This window comes from Nelumbo lutea, chromosome 3, assembly GCF_056320005.1.
Source record: "Nelumbo lutea isolate HS-2025 chromosome 3, American lotus-T2T, whole genome shotgun sequence".
Lineage (NCBI taxonomy): Eukaryota > Viridiplantae > Streptophyta > Magnoliopsida > Proteales > Nelumbonaceae > Nelumbo > Nelumbo lutea.
Window position 1 is genome coordinate 1,702,246 of NC_142686.1, and position 25,799 is coordinate 1,728,044.

The window sequence follows — 25,799 nt, forward strand, 5'->3', positions numbered from 1 at the left end:
CAAAAAGCCCGACAGCACATTTCAACCGTAACAAGTACGGAAGATATTCTCAACGCACGCTGAGATGTGTGTGGGGCGTTTTTGAGGCGCGTTTTGTAGTGAGGGGGGCAGATGTGAAACTTGCGTCCGTCTAAAAGAGGAGGCCCGGGTACGGGCTCGGGCTCAAGCCCGCGTAAGGCGTAACGGCAGTGGGCAGGCTTTCCGTGATAAGTCGGTGGATCTCACGTCCACACTCAACGTTGCTGCTCTTGTCTCGATGACCCCATTCCATTCCATGAATCCCTCTCGTGTATAACAAACTATTAACCAATTACCCAATTTTGCATGTATTATGCTTGGACATGGTTCAGTCATGTTCATTTGATCTCGCCTTCTAAAATGTTCACTTGATCTCCCACAAGTCATCTTGGTAGGTTCTTGTTTTCTTTTTAATACGAGAAAATGAAGGATAGTTGATAAGTTCTGTCAACTAATGATTGTAATAGATTGAGCTGCGCAATTCATTGACTGGGTTTTTAAATCATGGATGTGCCTCCGCCAGATTCTCTCCACGATCATAAAGGCTGTATAGATTGCTTGGTGTCTGAAGTTCCTCCGAACGGTAAGGATATGGAAGACAGAGGTGCAGAGAAGAAAAGACCGGTAGAGAGGAGAGTCAGTGCGAAGCTTCAGAACCGGCCGAAGAATAAAAGGCCTTATTAGGGCAGTAACCTGGAGGAGGAATCAGATTCAGCCATGGAAGGTAGAATTGGCAAGAACAAAATTAAAGTGTACAGGAGGAGAACAACGGCTTTTGCAAATTTGGGTGGAATAACAGCAATAGAAGGGTAAGTTTCTGTTAAAAATAAACTCCGGATGTACAATTACTACTGTAACTTCTAGATGAACTCTGTAGCATTAGCACTTCTATATCTGTAAAATGTGACCTTTTAATAACTAATACTACAAAAATCTGCACATGTTGGAAATTTAATTAAATTTGGACATGTTGGAAATGACATTGAATTTCAAAAGCTAAATATAAATGCATGACATAAGCATATATTATTGGATACCCATATTCTATCTGTATACAGGATTTTAGGAATGGAGAGTTGTATCCCTGTTTCCCATATCTATATCTGGGCATCATACATCATCCTTCCTAAATAATTAGGTTTTGGAGGATTCTAAGGGTGTAGTAGGGAAAAATTTGTTTTAAGTTGGTTCTTTATGGCTGTAGGTGTTGAATAGCAAAAAATTTTGTTAAAGGAGTTTTCTTCCAATGAGCTTTCTTAACTGATTATGAAAAAAATAGAAAGAAAAAAGATGGAAAAACATATGGTGCTTTTTTTATTGATAACTGATGAAAGAAGATTTGTCCCGACCTCACAGTTACGCAACACGTGGCAAAAGCAACAGTTCGGCACAAAAGCATGCCTAAGGCGCGAGCACCAAAGGGAGAAACCAGTGGACCGAGCTCCCCTACTAGCGGTCTGAACTCCCTACTAGGAGCCCGAACTCTCCCTTCGGCCCCAAACCAGACAGTAACCCGAACTGGCCTGCATGAAGTAGTTCGGGACACACCTCGCCGAACTGGCCTGCCTTATAGCAGTCCAGGACACACCTCGTCGAACTGGCCTGCCCTATAGCAATACAGGACATACCTCCGAACTGAAGACTTCGCCTTGCTCACCACTCCACCACATCGCCCTCAGGATGCCAAAACCAAACAAACCGTACCATGCCTGACACCGAGGAAGTCCGTACCCAAGGGCGGTGCACCTAACTGACTTGGGATCTGACGCTTGACGGCCGCACTCCAAACGACCACCTGCCACCGCCTCCTGACACTGCCATCTCTAGTTATAGAGACGGCTTCGACAAAGAACAGTGGCGGTTCTGTCACAGCAGAAAGGACGACACCCGAACTGACAGAAGCAAGGGTAATCATACCCGACCTGACAGGGGCTTCGGAGTGAGTGCGCGAAGTGATTATAAAAGGCCCCCTACCCCCAACAACAAGGTATGTGAACTTTGCGACATCTAGTCTTTATTTTGCCTTTGAGAGAATACTAACTTGAGCTTCGGAGTTATCTCACTGGGTTCCCCCCCGGAGTTCCCTCATCTTCTCCGTTTCAGGCCCCCCGTCGCTCCAGTCAGAGGCGAAATCGTTGATAGCTAAGACCGGCCGGATTGTGCTCCATCAATTGGCGCCGTCTGTGGGAAACACTTCTAAAAGCCTCCCTCTAAATCTCTTACCTACCCTTCTTTCAAAAACTCCAACACCCATGGCCTCCTCCAACATTGTCAGACGTGGAACAGAAACGACCACCACTGGAGAGCAACTCCATGTTCCCGCGGTGTGCATTGGGCAGTTCACCATCCCTCTTTCAATGGATAGGATCCCCAGTTTGAATGTGCCACAAACAGTGGCGCCTCTGAACCCTCCTTCGTTGAACATCCCTCTTCCACTCCCTATTGAAACGAACTTCGCTGAACCAACTGCTGTCCCACTGGCAACCCGCCAGAACCAGCTGGACGATCTAATGCAATGCATGCAGGCAATGCAAGCCCAAATGCAACAATTCCAGCAGCACCAACTTCAGCAACATCAGGTACTGCACCACCTCTCCCAACACCATTACCAGCAGCAGTTCCCTTAGCTACACCTAAACCAGTCACTGCTCCCCCCCGGCACCCTGTTTCGAAGCTGGTCAAGGCCTCCCCTCAAGGTGGATGACCTCACCGAGGAGAAGCTTCTCAACCCTAGAACCCCCCTAATAGTCAGGCCTCATCCCCAGGCCGAAAGCAAAGAAAAATCACCCCCGCCTGGTAGCTCGCAGGTGGGTCTGGAACCTCGCCTACAAAGTCACCTTGGGAAGTGGCGCATGTGCGTCGACTACACCGACCTGAACCGAGTTTGCCCAAAAGACTGCTTCCCCCTGCCCCGAATTGACCGCCTAGTGGACGCGACCTCGGGACATTAGCTGCTAAGCTTCCTGGACGCATACTCAGGCTACAACCAAATCAAGATGGACCAGTCCGACAAAGAAAAAACCAGCTTCATAACCGAGTTCGGCCTGTACTGTTACAAGGTCATGCCCTTCGGACTAAAGAATGCTGGGGCGACTTTCCAAAGACTTGTAAATAAGCTTTTTCGACCCTTAATCGGCACAAAAATAGAATGTTATGTAGACGACATGGTCGTCAAAACACAGTTCTCGCAGGAGTTAACAAAAGACTTGGATTCTGTCTTCCAAATTCTGCGTTAATATAGAATGAGACTAAACCCAAACAAGTGTGTCTTTGGTGTCACCTCGGGTAAGTTTCTGGGGTACATTGTCAACCGGCACGGTATTGAGGCCAACCCGAACAAAATAAAGGCCATCCTTGATATGAGACCACATCGGAAAGTAAAAGAGGTTCAGAGGCTAAACGGCCGCATAGCCGCTCTGAGCCGCTTCATATCCAAATCGGCAGACCGCTGCCTGCCTTTCTTTAAGGCAATCAAAGTCAAAGGGTTCGAATGGACCCGAGATTGCCAGCTCGCGTTCGACGAGTTAAAAACCTACCTCGCCACTGTGCCAACCTTAGCCAGACTCGAGGAGGGCGAAGTCTTAGAACTGTACCTCTCGGCGAGCGACGAGGTGGTCAGTTCGGTACTAATAAAGAAAGTATATCGGGTCCAACGACCCGTCTATTACGTTAGTAAAATTCTGCAGGGAGTAGAGACGAGATACCCGCAGATAGAAAAAATAGCGTACGCACTGGTGATTTCAGCTCGAAAACTCCGCCCGTATTTCCAAGCTCACACTATCGTCGTCTTAACTGACAAACCCCTGAGACAAGTCCTGCTCAAGCCCGAGGTCTCCGGTCGGCTGACGAAGTGGGCCATCGATCTCAGCGAGTACGATCTCCAGTATAAACCACGGACCACAATTAAGGCTTAAGCCTTAGCAGATTTTATCGTCGAGTGCACTTTTAGCCTCAAAGTCCCTCAACAGGTTGAGCCCGAGGTCCCCAGTTCAGGCGAACCCGGAGCTCCCAAGCCAATAGAGTCTGAACCCCGTGAAGTAGCAGCTAGTGTGGCCTCTCTCCTGGTCAGGCCAAGCGCGAACCGGGATGAGGAGCCCTGGATCCTTCACGAAGATGGTTCCTCGAACCAGCAAGGCAGCGGGGCTGGGATAGTCTTATGCGGCCCGGGTGGCACAAATTGGAATACGCATTATGCTTTGAGTTCACGACATCTAACAACGAGGCAGAATACGAAGCACTGATAGTCGGGCTGAACCTAGCGCAAAAGGTAAGAGCAAAGCACATAGTCATCTGCAGTGATTCCCGGCTCATGGTCAACCAGGTTACGGGCGAGTACGAAGCACGCGAACTCTCCATGATCGCATACTTGGCGAAAGTAAAAGAGGCCCTGCTCAACTTCCAGTCACACTTCATCAGGCAAATCCCGATGTCAGAGAACACTGAGGCCGACGCTCTGTCCCGGTTAGCCAGCACAAGTCACAACAACATGAGAACCATGTATATAGAGGACTTACCTCGGCCTAGTATTCTCGGTGGGGCAGAGGAGGTCGCTCCCGTCCTCAAAGCAGAGTCGAGCTAGATCGACCCACTCGCGAGCTTCTTGCTAGATGGAACCCTCCCTGCAGACCGCAATGCGGCCAAGATGGTGCAGTGCCAGGCAGCCAAATACGTCATAATTGACGAACGATTGTACCGACAGTCCTACACGCTCCCCTACTTGCGTTGCCTGCGACCTACTGAAGCCGAGCTCGTATTCCATGACACTCATGAAGGTCTGTGCGGCAGACACCTGGGGGGCAGAGCACTCGCCCAAAAAGCACTTCGACAAGGATACTACTGGCCAACGATGAAGGCAGAAGCCGTCGAGATCGTCAGAAAATGCGACAAGTGTCTGAAGCACGCCAATATCCACCATCAGCCTGCTTCCGACCTCAAATACCTCGCCAGCCCATGGCCCTTCGCACAATGGGGCATCGACCTCCTGGGGCCATTTCCGCCAACAACAGGTGGGAGAAAGTTCCTAGTGGTGGCAGTAGATTACTTCACAAAGTGGATAGAAGCCGAAACTCTAACAACAGTTATAGCCCGAAATATACAGAACTTCTTTTGGAAGAACATAGTATGTCGCTTCGGGTTACCTCGAGTACTAATCTCCAACAATGGCAAGCAGTTCGAGGATATCAAGTTCCAAGAATGGTGCTAGAGTATGGGAATTCGGCAGAAGTTCACATCGGTCGCGCACCCGCAGGCAAACGGTCAGACAGAAGTAATGAACAGAGCCATATTGCGCGGACTAAAAGCACATCTAGACCGAGCTAAAGGGTTGTGGGCGGAAGAGCTGCCAAGTGTTTTATGGGCTCACCGAACTACAGAAAAAACCGCAACAGGAGAGGCCCCCTTCAACCTCACCTACGGCATTGAAGCGGTAATCCCAGTGGAAATCGAAGTACCTACACTACAACTGGAAACATATGACGATCAAACGAACGGAGATGAGTTACGTACCAACTTTGACCTACTGGACGAGGTAAGAGACCTCGCGCACATCTGGACAGCGGCCTATCAGCAGCAGGTAGTTCGGTACTACAACGCCAAAGTAAAGAAGCGAAGCTTCCAAATCGGCGACCTGGTTCTCCGTAAGATTATGGTGTCCGAACCCGACGTGTGCAAACTTTGACCAAATTGGGAAGGACCCTATAGAGTAAAGAGAGCGATCGGGGGGCATACGAGCTCGAAACCTTAGAAGGCAAATAAGTACCCCGAGCGTGGAATATCGTTAACTTAAGGCGATACTACCTATAGACCGCCAGGAGAAGGAGAAGTGGACGAAATCTCTACAAAAGCCCAAGGGCCAGGATGCCGAGCTAACAAGAGGAACCTTGGCATAGGCAAGCAAAGAAGAGTCGGGCATATTAGCAGTTCGGCAAAATATCAGTCAAAAAACTAATGCGAAGCAGAGACTAAGTATTAAAACACCGAAACAGGTCGCACGAGTGCAATAACCCGGGCAAGAAACAGATCGGGCATATTATCAGTTCGGCAAGTTATCAGTTCGGAAAAAAGAACACTTAACCAAAAAGATTGTCTATTTCATTGCAAGAAAAGGAAGAGTACAAAAAAAAATTATAAGCCCGGAGCTAATTCTTCCCCATCAGAAGGCACTTCAACGACACCCGAAGGCCCTGCCTTGCCCTCAGAATCCGGCTCGCCATCGACAGCATTGGCCATCTCCTGAGTTATACGCGAAGTGGATATGGCACTAACGTTGAGGTCGGGATACGTGTTCCGGATCAGCCACCGGCTCAGTTTGAATCCCCTTCTGTAAGAATCCACCATCAGGTCGTCAAAATGCGGTGAGGCAATGTAGTCTTCAACGGCCTTCTTCTTGGCAGGGAAAAGATCTGCGTTTTCTCTCTGATGTCCTCCTAAAGATATTCGACCTGATGCTGCAGGTCCAACCTCAAGTCCGCCATGTGCTTCACGACTACCCCCATGGCCTCGGCATCCCGCTGAGACATCGCCTGCCTGGCCATAGCAACGCAAGCAGCCTCTTCGGTAGCATAAGCGGCCGCCTCAGTAGCTCGGGTATTCGCCTCGGCGGCACGGAAAGCCTCTTCGGCAGCATGAGCAGCCGCCTCAGCAGCTCGCACTTGTCACGAGCTCCTCTCCACCTGAGCCGCTAAGGCGTGAATAGAATAGTTCACCTACCAAAAGAAACAAGTGAGCGACAACAACAAGAAAGATAGAAAACGAAGGCAAACAAAATCTGACTTACCACCATAACATGAGTTACGGCACGGCAGGCGACCTGATTCAAGGGAAGATCGGTCCACGTCGCGATATCCTCGGGGAAAGTAGCCTCCCTACTCTTCCGAAGAGCATAGTTTGGTGACAACACGCTCCTGAACTCCCCTTTGAGCTCCCGAACCCGAGGGCCCAGCCCGCGAATGAGCGGACCCAGAGTAAGCAGGAGCACTAGAGTAGGCGGGAGCACCCATGTGAGTGGTCTCAGCGTAAGGCGCCCTGGCCACTTCATGCATCGGAGGAGCCACCTCGGGCTCCCTGGGCAGATCCTCCGACGTGTGGCCTGGAACTTGAGGCTCCTCATCATGGGGCAGCTCGGCACGAGTTCGCTTGGCGACCTGCTTCCTCCTCTTCATGCCTTGGAACAGGCGCCCCCCACGAGTCCTCTCTGCATCCATCACACCTGCAGAAAAAACGAAGGAACAAAGCAAACAATAAACCTGAGCTAAGAAACCTACCCGAACTCAGGCCGGCCGCAATAAGCTTGGCCTCCGTTAAGTACTAATGGCACTTTAAACCTTGTCGTGCCCATTGTCGGAGGCCCTTCACCGTCTCTTTATCGAGAGTGACACCAGAATCAGGAGCCGCCTCCCCCCACCCGGTCTGAAAAGGCCACCCTTGTGCACTTCGCACCCCGAAGTAATCCCACTTCCATGCCGGGACCTTGTTAGGAAGTTCGTGCAGAAGCTTGAAACCCAGGCTAGGAGACAGGTAATATGCCCGTCTTCCCCCGGAAAGAGAACCCGCTTGTTTCTTGAGCATTAAAATGAAGGAGAATATCTCCAAGTCTAAAGGGAAGTTCTGTTCGCAAAAAATGGAGACTGTCCCCACCAGGTTCTGAATAGAGTTCGGATGGAGCTGGCCAATGATAACGCCGAAGTGGTTTATGACCTCGACGAGAAGGGGGTGGAAAGGCAGTCGCAGCCCCGCAGCGAGCTGCTCTCGAAAAATCACGATCTCATCAGGATCGTGTTCCCAAGGAAAGCTACCCGAAGGAATGAAATAGGTGTACCCTCCAGGCAGATTGTAAGAGATAAGTAGAGATTGGAGCCCCTCGGGCGTCATGGTCGAAAGACCAAACCTGTCTTGCATCCGACCTCGACAAGAGGTAGACGCCAAACTGGCCGAAGCAGCTCGGCCTACGAGTTCGAGGTCATCCTCAAGTTCCTCCTCAGGATCACTAAGGCAATCGGGGTATACAACTCGGTTCGTAGAACCTACATCAATCCTACATGAAGAATCGTCTGAGCTATCAAAGCTAGACATCGAGGAAAAAAGGTGAATTCAGGAAGGTACTCACCGGAAGAAAGTTTTGAAGGCTCCGGAAATTGGAACAAGCCAAAAACCTTGAAGGCAAAGCCTAGACGCGAACTGAAAGGCCTGGACGCGACAAATCGACTGGGGTCCCCTACTATTTATAGCTACAGTAACCAAGAACCAACAATGCAGATCAAAGCCAATCCAACAGCCCGCATTCGCGCTGACCGCACGTCCCTTGAGATCGAGACGTGATTGGATCACGTCTTTCCGAAATGAACGAAACGTCAGCGCACGTCTTTTTCAAACCGACAATGCGCCAGCGCACGACTTCCTGAAACTGACAACGCGCCACACACGTCTCTCTGCAACTGACAACTGCCAGCGCACGTCTCCTCAAAACGGCAGTGGCACGCTCTTTTCAAAATTAAAAGACCCGCTGTCACGTCCCAGCGACGCGATTTTTTTTAAAATTTAAAATAAACGCGCGCTGCCACGTTCGTCAACATTTATAAGCAGTAGGCACGTCTCCCACCTTTTCGGAGGCTCCAGAAAACCGAAGAACCCTGGCAAAGCACCTTGCGCTGTCAAGATTCGAAGAACGGGACAAATCTACCTACCACCTCGCAAACTCCCCACGCCAGGGCAAGACTTTTGGCGCAAGGAGTGGGGGGCAATTGATGAAGGAAGATTTGGCCCGACCTCACAATTACGCAACACGTGGCAAAGGCAACAGCTCGGCACAAAAGCACGCCTAAGGCGCGAGCACCAAAGGGAGAAACCAGCGGACCGAGCTCCCCTACTAGTGGTCCGAACTCCCTACTAGGAGACCAAACTCTCCCTTCGGCCCCAAGCCAGGTAGTAACCCGAACTGGCCTGCATGAAGCAGTTTGGGACACACCTCGCCGAACTGGCCTGCCTTATAGCAGTCCGGGACACACCTCGCCGAACCGGCCTGCCCTATAGCAATACAGGACATACCTCCGAATTCAAGACTTCGCCTCGCTCACCACTCCACCACATCGCCCTCAGGATGCCAAAACCAAACAAACCGTACCATGCCTGACACCGAGGAAGTCCGTACCCAAGGGCGGCGCACCTGACTGACTTGGGATTTGACGCTTGATGGCCGCGCTCTAAACGGCCACCTGCCACCGCCATCTCCAGTTACAGAGACAGCTCCGACAAAGAGCAGTGGCGGTTCTGTCCCAGCAGAAAGGACGGCACCCGAACTGACAGAAGCAAGGGTAATCATACCCGACCTGATAGGGGCTTCGGAGTGAGTGCGCGAAGTGGTTATAAAAGGCCCCCTACCCCCAACAACAAGGTATGTGAACTTTGCGCCATCTGGTCTTTACTTTGCCTTTGAGAGAATACTAACTTGAGCTTCAGAGTTATCTCACCGGGCTCCCCCCGGAGTTCCCTCATCTTCTCCGTTTCAAGCCCCCCGTTGCTCCAGTCAGAGGCGAAATCGTTGACAGCTAAGACTGGCCGGATTGCGCTCCATCAATAACCAAGAACTTTATTAATAGCATTAGCTTGTTGAAATAATAAAGTGCATGTACATGTTCCAAGCACCCCTTTTATATATTGTTGGGATAGCCCTATGCCATGACCCGATTTTAGGCATCTTGTCTTAGGTCTGATACCCTTGTTATAACCTTGACTATGCCCTTGTTCCATAGGTAGAGTCAGACACACCCCCTTGTGCACTCCTTAGTACAGCTGTGTGCTCAAGACCCTCACCCTAACACACACAATAAATTGCACACGCGTTGGCTTGGGTAATTAACAATATTTTCATTACACCATACAACAATACATATGATGCTACAATTGTGGATGAACTATGGAATGCTTGAGGATGTCCCAAATGAGAGAGGTCTTTTCCTATTTATAGGCTTTTTTGTTGCCAAGGTAGCCTAACGCAAAGTGGATAGGGGGTGTGAATTGGGTTCTTCTACTTTCCTCCCCCAACTAAGGCCTTCTAAAACTTGAGTGCTATGCAAGAATATTAGAGAGCAATAATATGAAGTAATCAACAAGAAATGGAAAGAAGAATGAGAAGAGTAGTTAAACAGAACACCCAAGATCTATAGAGGTTTGGCCAAACTAGGCCTACGTCCTCTCCCCAGGCACACCATCTAAGAATTTCCACTAAACCAGCTAGACTTCCTGAGTACCAGCAAAATCTTTACACCACTTGGACTTTATAGATGCCAACAAGACCTTTACAACAATTGGGCTTCCTAGGTGCCAACAAGACCTTCAAACAAAGACTTATGGGTGCTACCCAACCTTTATAGTGTTCAATCCTTGAACAGTCACCAGCTATCAGCTAGAAACCACTAGCTAATCAAGTACAACAAGTATAATGATAAGATAAACAAATAATGCACAAGATAATGCCTTTACTAGGCATATATGCAAATGCAAGAATGAGCACAAACAAATATGGGCTATGCACTTGAAGAGACTAAAGATTCTTGGAGAAAATCAGTGAAGCACAAATAGTGTTTTCAAGTTTTTCTCCTAGGATAAAACTTTCTCAGCTCAAAATTTCTTTACTTTAAGTTGCTCTCTTTCTATTGCTCTTTTTTTTTTTCTTTTGGCACTTTAGCTCATTGCACTTCCTTGAGTTTTTCAGCTCAAACATGCATATATAGCCTGAATAAAGCTTAGAGAGCTTGTAACCGTTATAAAGCTATTGGGAAGAGATTAAACCACTGTATAAATGTTTAGAGATTGTTCCCAAACTTATTGAAGGCTTACTGAAAGAGGAAAGAGCCATTGAGCCTTCAAATGGTAAAAAATCTCCATTTTTTTCGTGAAGTAGTCGACTGCTTCAATCATGTTAGAAGTAGGTAGTCGACTACCAAGTTCAAGTAGGCAACTACTACTCATAGGAGAGAATCTTTTCTTTATTGTAGTCAACTACTACCTCTTGGTAGTCAACTACTAGATGCACCTTGTTCTCAGCTATTAGAGTTAGTCAAATACTACATTTTCATTAGTTGACTACAGGCCAGAGCTAGTGTGACACCAAGCTTGGTTGTCACAGGGTAGTCGACTACTACCTGTAGTTGGCTACTTAGTGACAGAGTCTTGGCTATCACAGGTAGTCGATTACTGCCTTATGGGCAGTTGACTATTGACTATATTCAACCTTAGAACATTTAGGTGGACAACTCCAAGGGTCTAGGAGTTGACTTCTTAGGCCTTTATACTTAGAATTTTCACAATTAATCTAGGTTTAAAATCTGGGGAAAGCCTAGCCACTCTTTTTAACTTAGCCGTCGGTATCTAAGGTTTTGGTAATATTGAGGTAGGTCTTAGTTAGGCCCATTGTAGTGCATATTGCAAATGATTACATTGTCCTAAAAGAAATAAACAAGTTTGAAATTCTGGAGCTTGATGTCTTCTTTTTCTTCTTGTTCGTGGTACATAACTTCTTGCTTGGAGAGAGTTTAATTCATCATCTGATATAGCTGCTCCTCTATTCCTTGGATCATCATTGATCTCAAGGAGTGTGTCATCAAGTCTTTTCAGTTCATCTAAGGAATCTTCTAATACAACTGCACACTTGTCTTTCCACAATATTAGAGAATAAACCTCTAGCCAAAGGCTTGTTTCCATATATGTTCAATGAGTGCATTAGAGAATAAAAACCTATTCAGGGACCTCACCTAACAGCTTAAGCTTTTAGGTTGAATGACTCCTTGATATAGTATCAGAGAGACCTGTTTGACCAAGTAGTCTAGTATTCGATCCTCGCCACCTCCATTATAGTTAATTAAATTTCAGCACAAGGTATGGTTGGGCTTGTGCTTGTCCACACTTCAAACCTGATGGGCTTTCACATGAGGGGGGGTGTTAGAGAATAAAAACATATTCAGGGACCTCACCTAACAGCTTAAGCTTTTAGGTTGAACAGTTCCTTGGTAACATTTAATACCTAGGGGATGATAACAATACAGGCTCTGCCCATGTGGAATCTCCATGATCAATGTTTCCAGAAAAAAAACAACCATAATATTTCTGTGGCTATTCCTGAGAACACCACCAATACCTCAATGGCTAGGGACTGGGGGTTACCCAGGCTACACCTTTCAAAATTTAACTTGGTATGATTATCCAATGGAAGGGACTGAAGAGAGGAGCTTAAGGTCTTAGCTGAAGATGAAGCAGCCTGCCTGCCACCACTTGCCATTTCCTAATCATGTGATTATGCCATCAAAGGATAAAGGGGGCAAAGATCTTCAAGTCTTAACCCAATGCACCACCTTAATTGAGATATTCTCCATCACTATATTGCAGAGTCCACTATATTTCAGTCCTTGTGAATCTCCAAAAAAATTATATCATAGAAAATATTTCTGTTAAATTGGCATATTAAGTAAAGTTATTGGATGTCTTTTCCCTTTTTGAATACTCAAGACATCATTCGGAATTGGCGAACTGTGTCTTGTTCATCAACACCAAGGAGAATAGCAAAAGGGTTATGGACTCCATGTTGTTGTAGTTCTCAAAACTTTAATGCTTTCAGGTGTTTCCAATCCTCAAAAATTTTGCTAGCAATATTGTCATATGTTCTTTTTCATATGTACCATAATCCTAGTTTGCTTAATTTTTTGACTTGGTTTTATTGTCTGGAAGTTTTATGGATGGTATATTACATGCATACAGACAGGCATACTAGAAACCCTCTAGGTTCATGTTTCCTTCCTTTTACGTTATCATTGTTGGATTTCCTTCTACCATGTTACCAAAGTTGTCCTCCTGTGATCAATTCCTCTTCCCCTAGTAGACTCAGACTTACCCTATCCTTACACTCTTTTTTTTTCTCTGAATGTAGCGTCTACCATGTACTCCCTCAGCACCGCTTCATAGTTGTCAAGGCGACGCCTAAGCGACAAGGCGCCCTTGGATGCTCACCTCGCCTAATTGCCAAGCAGTTTTCTATAGCATGTTATAAAAAACTTTTATATTCTCAATTTTTTGAGGTTATAATTATAAAATAGACATTTTTAAACTAAAATATTCATTTTGTGTGTTTATACACTAATTTCTTTTTATTATTTTCTTATTTGTTAGGTTTTAATCAACACAAACATTGCTAAATGCTGTATTGAACCTCAAAGACTTCAAAACCTGAACCAATAAGTAAAGAAGAACATAAAATGTTGTCCAATCAACGCATTTTCTTCTTTTTCTTTACTAATTTTGTGTGTTTATATTACTAATTTCTTCTTCTTCTTCCACCTTTTCTTTTCTTCTTTTCCTATAACAGAAATAGGGGGTCAGCCCCTATATTTTTTAATTCTATTTTCTTTCTTCTTTTTCTTCTCATGAATTTGTTGAAATATGTTGATTTTCTATACTTTAACATGAAATGGATACTTTTCTTATGAAAATTATGGATATTTATTAAGGAAATATGATTATGGAACCTAGGAAACTACCCTAGGATACATGTTTTTACTTAAAAAAATCCATTGCCTAGGCAATTAGGCGACAAGGCTCCCCCCTGTCGCCTAGCCTCACCTTAGCGCCTTGAAAACTATGCACTGCTGTCATGGCAACTTTGCCAAAACCCAAGTTGATATCTTATGCTGCTTTTCACCCCCCCTGGATTTTTTCAGATAGTCATTCTAGGTTTCTTTTCCAAGTTAAAGTTAAGAACAGTCCAGACTCCATGGAGAACTTCATAACAAAGTGTAGATGTTGCCACCTCTTGGTCTGCTTGCACCAGTCTCCTAATGCTAATTTTGACAGATAAATAATGATGTTAAGAAGATTGGATATACTTAGAGCTACATGGTTTATACCCTGTCTGTTACTCATGATATGGAGTTCAGTGTTTACTACAACTTTCGCACTACATGTCGATTATGGTCTCTTTTAGAACTTCATAACAAAGGTATGTTCATTTTACAAAAAAAGCTTGTGTTCTGGACCTGGTGATTTAAAAGCAAGAAATGCGACTAAAGTGCACAAGTTTGCTATTTGCAGGGGGGCACAAGGTGTAAGGTGAAGCAAACACATAAACTAAGTGAGGTGCCACTTTTGAAAATAAAAAATAAAATTTTGAAAATTTTGAAAATATGCCAATTTTAATACTGAAAGAAATAAAATACTCCGAAAATCATATTAGCCTTTTTTTTTTTTTTGAAAATTGTGTTAAGGAGTAAACTTCAAGCTATGTCAGCTAAATTGTTTAAACATTAAGCATCGTAGCAAATGTATTCAACTTTCAACATCAATCATCAAGTTAAGGACTAATTCATCAAAAATAGCAGCAAGCTAGGTTTGAGGTGCACCTAGGTTCAGACAAGACATCATCATCATCTAAGCCTTGTCCCAACTATATGGGGTTGGCTACATGAATCCAGTTTCACCATTCCATTCTGTTCAGTTCCATATCAATTGTTAAATAATAGGCACTTAAATCATTTCTTACTCTACCCAAGTCCTTTTCGGTCTGCCCCTATCTCTTCTAGCCCCTTCAACTTGTAACAGACAACCCTGTGAGCTTGGTCTGTGAGCCTAAGCATCCTTGAGTCATGCCTTTTTTACTGTTTAGACTTGTTGAAAGATACATGAAAACCATGACCTATGATTGTTGATGTGTATAAAACCCCATCATGAACAAAGCAAGTGTCAAAGTCTTGTAGGTGGTCTTCTCCATAGAGATAGATCTGATCTTGTCTCTCAAATCTTGACAAAAGTAGATAAGACCAAGGCATGTCTTTCCTCCACTTACTATATTTGGTAATGATTTGAGTCACTATCCATCATTACCCTGGTTAAGCACAGGTCTTGAACCGTTTGGGCGGTATCAAGACAAGCTCTATTACCCATTGCTTTCCTGTAGCATTCATTGGAAATAGCCTCTCTATGTGTATTTTCAGGAGTAAGGCTGCACGCATCTGTCCCTTCCCAGGCCCCACATTGGCAGGAACCTCATGCTTTGGGTTGCCTCTTCCTGTAGCATTCGCATTTTACTTGACTTGAGGTGACCATGGATATTATGAAATTTTATTCCAATTATTCAGTGAAAGCAATACATGGCAAATATTATTAAGTTTTTCGAGCACTACAGTTACTGATGTAATTGAACCAAACAGTTTCATTCCATTTGTTGTTGACTGCTGGGATACCTGAAGAAAGAAACTACAGAATATTCGATGGTAGAAGAGATCTCTTAGGTATCTATATATGGTTAATTATTCTTTTGCCCTTTGTTTAGGTCTAAGTGTTTTGCTTTATTTATTTATGTATTTATTATTTGGTGGGGTGTGAATAGACATTTTGGGTAGTGTTCTTAGGATAATGCTGGTAATATATTAACATATTATATAGGGATGTTTTGTATAAAGGGTCTAATCCCAATAGCTTGGTACCATGACCAAAATAAAATGCTTTCATCATACCTTCCAAATTGATATTCCAATATCTGTTTGCCATTTCTCCCCATAACCTGTTTTCCTTTCTCTCTTTTTCCTTAAATAGATGCCTGATAGAGGTGACCAGGAGATATTTCTATGTTCACAACAAATAATCTGGACATAACTGATGACAATAAGTCAGAAGTGTGCCCAAATACTGAATTATATAGATGCAGCTTCTGTTGGGAATATCAATAGATTCATTAATCACAGTTATGAGCCTAATCTGTTTGTCAAGTGCGTTTTGAGTTCCCACCATGATATCAAACTTGTTGGGATAATGTTATTTGTTGCTGGTAACATACCCCCCTTGTAGGTAAAGAACTCCTTCAGTGATTCTTAATCTTTTGTTCATAATTCTGTGGTAGTTGTGGTAAATAGTTTCCAGATGGAGTTTATTGAAATTCAAATGCTTAATCGGCATCCTGCATTAAGCAATTATTACTACATTTGACTATATTACAAAAAAATAGAACATGGTACGCAAATAATGGCCATTGTACCTTTTTTATTGATTAATTGTTTTTGTGCTATTAATAAATAGCTTCTATATTTTCATTTTGTGTGAAGATATGGTAAAAGAAGTGCTAATTCTTTTGCTGATGTTTTAGCAATACAAGGGGTGGGAAGAGATCTGCTTTTCTGGGCTTTGTTGTAATCAGTGTACATTCTGACTTCTGATGGCAGAGCTAAGAACTCAAATCAAGTAAGCCTTTCTATAATGTTTGGATCAGCTACATTAATTTTGCTCTTCCATTCTACTTTATCTATGTTTAGTCCTTTGTTGGCTCCAGTATTATTTCTACTAAGCATGCAAAATTATGAGGCAAGTATTAACTTGGTAAATGAAAATTAGTTATTAAAACTTTTACGGTCAAGGATATAACTGCCTTTTGGGGTTCGTGTGTATGTCATGTTCTCTAATTTGCCAAATTTTTGAAGTTTTGTAGAATTTTAATTTTGGCAGGAAAGCAGGCCCTTTCAAAAGGTGGACGCCTGACATGGCTTATGCCTCAGCTCAAGTGTGCTCCTTTTTTAAATATGCCTTTTTTCTTTTCTTTTCCTTTTTTTTTTTGTAGAATCTTATGTGTTTTACACTTTGGTAATGGTTTAGCAATTTCTAAGTTGCCTTTTTTCTTTTTTTGAGAAAAAGGCAAAGTATACTTGTATTACCAACGAAAATGGGAGGAACTCCCAATACAGTGAGTGTACAATGTGTGGGAAATTCACAAACCATCAAAAAGTATGTTAGATGCAAAAGGGAATCTGTAGATAGATTGGAAGCTTTATCCCACAGAAAGATCTTTGCAATCATATTTTGTATGAAGATTTCATGAATTTGAGATGATTTGATTTCAAATACTCAGCCGTTCCTCTCTCTCCTTCCAAATGTAGAGGAACAACATACTTTTTGACACTTAGTACTGCTGTATTAACTTTTAAAATAAACAAAAAAAACGACCTTTTGAATAGCTAAGTCCTTAGTTCTTGCAAATAAGATTTCAAATAGCAAATTTTCCACCAAAGAAGCAACAACAATATAACAAATATCCAACCCTAATCCCAACATTGAATGAGCTGCCACTAAAATTACGAAGCCAACCCTTTTATACATATGTTTGGGCTTTGCCTTAAGGGGCATTTATGGAGGTGGCAAACTAATCTCCTAGGACTAAGAGTGCAAGATGTTTAATATCACACTAGCTACTTGAAGTGATGCAATGAGACAAATAAACACGTTGAAAGTTTCATATACTTGAATTGTTGAGTACTTGAAGCACTTTGGTACAATCACATGTGTGTTTTCAATTTTATATTTCCACTTTAAATCATTTATTTTCTTTTAAAGTCAGGTTTTCAATTTTTATATATTACTATTATTTTTATATTTTTAACTTATTTTCATAAATTTTCACTTGCTTCGAATGCATGCCTCTCTTTGTGCCTTGAACTTTGGGTGTTGGAAGACCTTTGTACTTTTCTTGCACTGGCTCCAGTAGGTGATCTAACAAAGGAATGTATGGCCTGGTCACATGCAAATAAGACTATCTACAACAATGAGAAGAAGTAATCTGTTGCAAGTTAAAGGATCTAGAAGGGCTAGGAGCAGACTAAAAAAGACATGGATCAAAATAATAAGAAATGATTTGAGGGCTCATAATTTAACAATTGATATGTCACTAAACAGAGTGGAATGGTGGAACAGGATACATGTAGCCAACCAAAGTGGTTAGAACAAGGCTTAGTTGAGTTAACTTGACTTGAGTTGAGAAGAGTTCTCAAGGAAGACAATTGATTAGTATATAAGTAGGAAGTGCTAGGAGGAGGAATGACTAACAATTTTCTTTAAAATGGGAGACCTTTGATTGTCATGATGCAGGAAAATAAAATTTGGGAAATGGATGCTCAATGAATTATACGTATTTGGTTACTGCAGCATGACTAGCAATGTAGTTGAGATGATCACCCTTAATACAGATGAGACAAGGAAAATTTTACAAGATTAGTAATGTTGCTTGAAGCATTGTGTTGAGCAATCAAGAAACATCTCCAAAAAATGAGTGTAGTTGAGAGGAGGATGCTGAGGTGGTCAGTGACAGGACTAGAAAGCAATTACAAAAGAGCACATTTGAGATGGATTAGCTGTGTGCTTAGATGACCAATTACTGCACTAATTAGAAGGAATGACTTGATCTAAGTAGAACCCTCTGAAAAAGCATAGGGAAGATCAAGTGGTAAGAAATGATCCAAGGACTTGCAATTTCACAAAAACATAGCTCTTGATATAGCAATTGATAAAAAAGACTTGTAAGAAAATTGATAAAAAAGGCTCTTAATAGAGCAAAATATGGCAGGACATGCCAGTAGACTGCTGACCCCAAATAGTTGAATTAAAGTTGAGCTCAGATTTTTTTTTTTTTTTTTTAATAGGTAGCTATTGCTGAAATGCCAAAGGTCATGGAAAGCTCTTCTAAGTTTGGGAAAATCTCTAAGTTATATCAGTTGTGTTACTTTTTGGCTTCTTTTACTTTAGTTTCATAGATTTTAGTATCATCATCTCATTTAAAGTAACTATTTCCTTCTGTCATACTCCACTCAACAAGGTCATATCTTAACTATATAGGATAGGTATATTTCAATCCGTAATATTGAGCTTTGAACCCAAATAGCATATCAGCTTCCAAGAAACATTTTCTATCATTTGGACTATTATGAATAAAATTCTGAAAATGATAGAAATATCCTTAATAATTTTAAGTGGCTAGATTTGTGCACTTCTAACAGCACTGAAAAAAAAGGAATGACATTACAGGACTCTACAAGGCTTAGATGATGATGATAAAGATGATGACTACACTTCTAACACCATTTTGAAGACTGAAATGTGGGTATTTTGAAAGTAGTTTGTAAATATTTGCTTCTAGATAATGAGTTGATTTTCCGTGTGGGCTAAATATCATATAAAACATGCATGTAAGCATGAAGTTAATATCATTTGAAGTTTGTTGTATTGTCGGCCAAAAAACAAAAAGTTTGTTGTATTGTCTGTAGCATTAGCATGTAAATGGCAGAAAACATGAGAAATACTTACCGGATTATGTTCAATTATGATGCTATAAATTCATTTATGTTCCTCCAAATCATCCACTGCACTGTCTAGATTGACAGAATTTTGGAGTAATGCTGTTTGTTTTACATACAGGAGCTTACATATGATTATGGCTATGCTCTTGTTAGTGTAATGGGTCCACATGACAGGATAAAAAAGATGCCATGTTATTGAGGTGCAGCGGGCTGTTGGAAGTGTTTGTGCATTGTGCTATATAGGTCTGAATATATGTGTTTGGAGTATATGTATATATATTGACGATCCACATCACCTTGCTTCTCCTTGCTCCATTACCCCAACCTTACATTTTCCTTGACTCTCTCTCCTCTCCTTTTCACCACTCCCAATGTGTCATCTTAGCACCCTTTCTCTTCATTCCTCTCTCTTCCCATAGGGTTCTCTCCCCCCCCCCCCAATTCACGTCTCTCACTTTCTATAACAACCTAACTTCTCCCCTTAATTAGCTCAATATATGTTTTATCCTCTCCTTCACTTCTATCTCTAATTCCCCTCTATTCTCTCCACTTTCCCATAAAAATAGGGCCAGAGTTTATTAAGATTTAGTTTTCCAAATCAAACAATATTTATATCTAGAGATGTGATTTCAATCAAAGAGAGGGGAATAAGGGGAATTCAATGTTTCATATATATTCATGGTATCTTCCATTATTGTTAAATAGTATACTCTTAAATAATAATCTATTGTTAAATAATCATTTAATTTTAAAAACTATTAAAAATTTATGGAAAATATTCTAGCAAAAAATGTGAAATAATTTTTTCAGAAATAATCCATTATTTAACAAGTATTAAATAATTTAATAATCTACCAAAAATTAATAAACAATCCATTATTTAATAAATTTTGATTATTAATAAATGTTCAAAATTTCAACTTTTTTTGCGTAATTTACATTAATCATTGTAATTTAATAAATTTTCATTAAATTTTTACAATAATAATTTATTGACAAAAGATATTACTAATTAGTGTAATTTACTAATTTCTATAAAATCAATAATTATAGTTAACAATTATCAAATAATTTAGGGAAACTCTTTATCTAATAATCCATAATTATTTTTTTAAATAAGTAATTAAAAATTTAAGAAATTAATCTATGAAAAAATATTCTCCAAAACTATTTAATAAATAATCCATTATTATTATTCAACTAAATAATTATTAAAAATGGGAAATTAATCTATCATAAATTGTTTCATAATTATTTAAATATCAATCCATTATTATTAAATAACTTAAGAAAATTATTAAGTCTATCCACACCGATCTAGACCACTTGGTTGACTTTGACCATACCTATTTTTACATTAATTAACAACGAATGGTTTATTTTTAATTAAAAATAATGTAACATCCCATAATTACATTTACTTTGATTAATAGTAAATAATTTACATTAATACATTGTTGTTGTAAATAAGTAATTTATTATGTATTACTAGTTTACTACTAATCAATAGTAATTTCAATATTTTTTTTGGAAATTATTATAAAATATTGTAAGTTATTATTGTTTAGTTTTCTATTAGTTAATTAGTTATAGAAAATTATTAGAATTGTAGGGATGGTTTATTTTTAATTAAAAATAATGTAATTTACCATAATTACATTAATTTACTATAATTACATTTACTTTGATTAATAGTAACTAATTTAGGCTTAAAAAGTAACTAATTACATTAATATATTGTTATTGTAAATAATTAATTTACTATATATTACTACTAACCAATGCAATTTCAATAATGTTTTTGAAATTATCATAAAATATTGTAAGTTATTGTTGTTTAATTTGCTGTTAATTAATTAGTTATAGAAAATTATTAGAATTGTAGCGAATGGCAAATTTTCCTATAAAACTAGGGCCTTACCCCGCCTTGCCTCGAACGAGGCAAGTTTTCTTAAATCTTAAACAGGGACGGGGTAGAGATGGGGTGGGGACAGGAAAAATATTGTTGCTCCAAATTAGGGATGGGGTTTGCATATAATTCTCCAAACCTGGTGGTAAATTAGCAAAATATCTTTAGATTTAATATTGATTTTTAAAATATCCCTAAGTTTTCCTCATTCTTATAATCCTAGGATCCCATAATTTCATTTATAAAATACTCCTCATGATCAAATTCCTAAAATACCCCCAAATTTCCATAATCCTATTTAATATTCATGAATTAGATATTTTTAGGTGGTTTTCTCAAGGTGGGGAAAATTTGGGGATTCCCCGACGGGGAATGGGTGCCTCACCCTAAACCTGCCCCACCATTTGGGTCAGGGCGAGGATAGAGTAGAATGTCTTGCCTTATGAGGGCGAGAAACAAGGAAGGGTGCCACATCCTGTGCATTGCATGAGTCCCTGCTAGTATATATATAGCAATTAGGTCCCACATCAACACCCCTCTCCCATTCCCCCTTCTCTCTCTCCCTCTCCTCCCTTTCCTCAACCCAAACCTCCTATTGAGCCACATGGCAAGGCTATATGCCTATATCTACCGCTAACCCAAATTATATTAAAGTGGAAAACTTCCTTCTTAATCTCTCTCTCTCTCTCTCTCTCTCTCTCTCTCTCTCTCTCTCTCTCTCATTTATCTTCCCAACTACCTCCTTAATCCACTTCATTACCCTCTCGTTACTCCTTGCAAAAATCAATATTCAAAGTAGTCTTCTTATGATAATAATTCCTTTTTTCTAAGAACGAAGGCATCGGGGAATTTAGTTATCTTCATTAATAGGCATGCTGAATCTAGAATATTTGGTTTTCAATACATGGATGGGTGTTCCATCAATAACTCAATTAATTATATTATAATTTTAATTGAACATAATACAATTTAATTAAATTATAAAATCAATTTATTTAATTAAAATTTTCACTACGAAACTAATATTAAAAGTTAATTTGCCTCTTGATAAAATTAATAAAAAGGACAAATAATACAAGTTAGTAATCTTTTTAGTTTTAATGTTTATTTTCAATAAATTGTAACCATAGAATAATTAAAAATGGAAAAATAATAAAAATTAAAAATTACAATTAAGTACACAAATGCTAATTATATAAACAAAAATGAATAATTATAATAAAGTAATAAAATTTGTTTCTCTTAACAAACATAAAGGCTAATAATTTTAAATTAAGTAGAACTTCAAAATATAATTAATAAAATGTAAAAAATTAAATTAATGGAATAACCTTGAGAATCAATATAATTAAATTAAATTAATTAACCAATGTTAATTAATTAGCTATTAGTTTCTTAATTACAATAATTAACTTAACATATTTAGTTCACTTTGAAAATGATTATATAATTAAAAAGATTAACTAAATAATAAGATAATTATATAATTAGTTAACTAATTATAACTTAATTACTAAAGTTTATTTAATTAGTTAACCAATTAATTAATAACATAATAAATTAGTTAGCTAATTAAGTTAATAATGTAATAAAAATATAGATAAGAATAATTTAAATTAGTAAAAATAAAGTTAATACAAATTAATACATGCTTATTAATAAAACAACAAAAAAGTAAGAAAATTTTAGTTTCAAGATTAAATTTTATATTTCAATATCTATTTAGATTTCATTTAAAAAATAAAATGACCTTGGAAATTTGTTAATAGAATTAAAAAATTAACAAAATATTAGTCTTAAACTGAGCTATTAATTTAAAAATCGCCTAATCCACTAGATAAAAATTTAGTAAAAGTCAAAACAATTTAATAAAAATTTAAAACTAATACAATTAGGAAAGTCACAATGCTACTTCTTGGGATGCAATTGGGTCAATTGGGTTGGGTTGACCCAACCCTAAGTCTCAAACCTAGAGCTTAGGCTTGGCCCAAACTCAAGGTTAAGCTTGAGAGTACCAACCCATGCCTAACTTGAGATTAACCCAAATCTTGGGCATGCGTAGCCCAGTTTTTAGGTAGAATAAATTGATGACAGGCAAATATGTATATGATAAAATGTTGGGTGAGTTCAAATTGGGTTGGGTCGAGTCAAGTGGCCTAAGGCCTCAATTCAATCCCAACCATGGTTTTCAAAATTGGATCGGACCAAAAAAACCGAGAACCGGTCAGAGTTCCATTTTTCTTCAAAACCGTTGATTTTGGTCAACAAACCGTTGAATCGACTATTTAATCGTTGGAATGGTTCGAATGGTTTTGACCATTTTTAAATTTTTTTCTTTTTTTTGTCAGAATGGGCTAACCATTCAGGTCGAACGGTCAGACCGTTCAAACCAATAACAGGACCCCTAACCAGTTTGGTTTTAAAAACTATGATCCCAACCTAAGTTTAGGTGAGGCTTAAAGTTTTTTGGGCAAATTTTTTAAACCACCTCTACTTTTTAGCTAATTGATCTTGCACCACCCTACCATTTCTCATCGCAATTAAACTTTAACAGAAAAGATGAAAAATCAATTTTGCCCTTCCATTAAATCCCTTCGAGATGCCACCGTTTTTACTCTTCCACACCGTCAATTCTTGAGTACAAAAATTTGTATGGACCTTGGCTCACAGCTTTGTGCAAAGTACCCATCCTCTCCCACCGCCACCAGCTTTGATTGAGAATTTGATGTTCAAACTTCGGCTCTCAGGCACACTACCAGAACCAGACTACCACCAGCAGTGCTCCGGCGTCGGTGCTGAGGCCGAAGACATTAAGGGGTTCCTGTTGTTCAATCATTATTTTGGTCACAAGTAAGAGGTTTCTTTACTTTTTCAACGCCCTTAGACACCCTTCGCATTTGCCGGAAAATAAAGTAATCCTTTATCCCCAAATCTTATCTCCTTGCAGGTTTTTTTGTTTCCCGCACTAGTAGCTTTAGTGGGCATAAATTGGACACATCTTTCTCCCAATCCTAAACAGAATCAGTTCAAAATGGTGTCCTCTAAAATCAATATCAGAGTTCAAGAATCTCTCTGGAATGAAAGAATCAGGGTTCACCCAAAAGCTACGATCCCGGCCAATAGTGCACACATTCACCAGCACTTGGGCGTTCTTAGGCACCATATAGCCACAGATTTCTACGTTGGATTCAGTTCGGTGGATCAAAAATGCAACTGGCAGATGCAATGTTTATGTTTCCTTCACAATTGCTTGTAGGTAGGGGAGCTGATCGATATCTGATTCTTCAACCAGATTTTTGTCCCCAATCTTTTGTTTCAGCTCTAATTGTGCTTTCAGCTCTAATCATGAACGGAGCAACTCTGCCATAACCCACTCTATTATGCTCGAGGTGGTGTCTGTCCTTGCAAAAAATATTTCCGAGTGCAAAACCATCATGAGGGTTCATTGTCCTGATAACTTATGAAGAAAATTATGGCCAGATCGCGAACAATCTTCCGTCTTCGGAAAATGTTTTTCCGCTGCTCTAATCGATCGGCGTCAATAAAGTGAAGCTTTACGATGCAGATGAGAGATTCGAAGTTGAATTCGTCGTCGGACGGAGTTGAATTCGTCGTCGGACTCGGAAATGAATACTAGGCAAAGATGAGAGATTCGAAGAAAGCCAAAGCGTGGGTGAAGACCAACGTTCAGCCCTTCCTGCCTGCCACGAAAATCACCTGGATCACCGTCGGTAACGAGGTTTTGACGTTTAACGATACATCCCTGACGGAGTACCTCCTCCCCGTAATGCAGAGCATTCATACAGCCCTGGTGAACCTAGGTTTGGACAAGAACGTTTGCGTCACTACTGCCCACTCGTTGGCTGTGCTCGAGACCTCATATCCCCCTTCGGCCAGAGCTTTCCGCCGAGATCTAACGAAGTTCATCATCCCGATCTTAAGCTTCCATGCGAAAACCAGCTCATCTTTCCTCATCAATGTCGGTGCAGATATCTGAGACACGTTGGCCGTCGAAGGGGACGAAGATGAGGCCAAAGACGGGCAGTGGAACGGTTGCACCACCGACGGCCGTTGGGGAATGGTTGCTGTAGCTGCCGCTGGGAAAGGGATGGTGAACGAGGAAGAGGGACGAAGGGAAAAATTGAATTTAGAAAAAAAATTATATAATTTATAGGAAGATTAAGGATACTAACAGCAGTGGTAGAGTTAATCAATTGTTATAAACAGTAGGGTGGTGTAAGACAAGAATTATATAATAAAAATATAATTAATCAATTAACTAAACAATAAAAATAGTTTAAAAAATTTGTCCTAAATTTTTTAACAAGACCAAAAAGTTGGAGTTGGGTAGGGCTCAGGTTGGACACTCAAGCTGCACCCTTATCTTTAATTTTTTTTAACGCATCACATGGGTTTCCGCTATATATGTATGTATTTTTTTTTTTTTTTGCATTTCTTAAGGAATTTATTTTTTCTGGGCAGAATTTCTCTGTTTCTTTCTTATTTTCTATCAAACCAAAAACACACACCTCTACCCTTCACATTGGCGCGCGCTCTCTCTCTCTCTACACTCCAGATTCCACCCGCTTCGAACCCTCAAACTCAATCTATTGTGATTATCGAAAAACACCCCATATCGTTTTGTTTTCAAAAAAGAAAAAGAAAATGAAATGATGACAAGGTTCAGACGCAAGGGAAACCTCTGTCAAGGGTCCATTCCAACGACAATTGGGTATCGCCATGTCTCTCAAGTACGAAAGATCTGGGTTATAGTCAAA

The 25,799-nt window shown here is 40.6% G+C and overlaps 1 long non-coding RNA gene across 1 annotated transcript; it reads left to right on the forward strand.

Moving 5' to 3' along the window:
• Positions 1-164: 164 nt before the first annotated feature.
• On the forward strand, positions 165-25,505 carry LOC148862327 (uncharacterized). The gene is made up of 6 exons (XR_016109262.1): positions 165-409; positions 542-827; positions 16,139-16,233; positions 23,769-23,871; positions 23,969-24,277; positions 24,359-25,505. It is a non-coding gene; the product is annotated as an uncharacterized LOC148862327 (long non-coding RNA).
• The last annotated feature ends 294 nt before the right edge of the window (positions 25,506-25,799 follow it).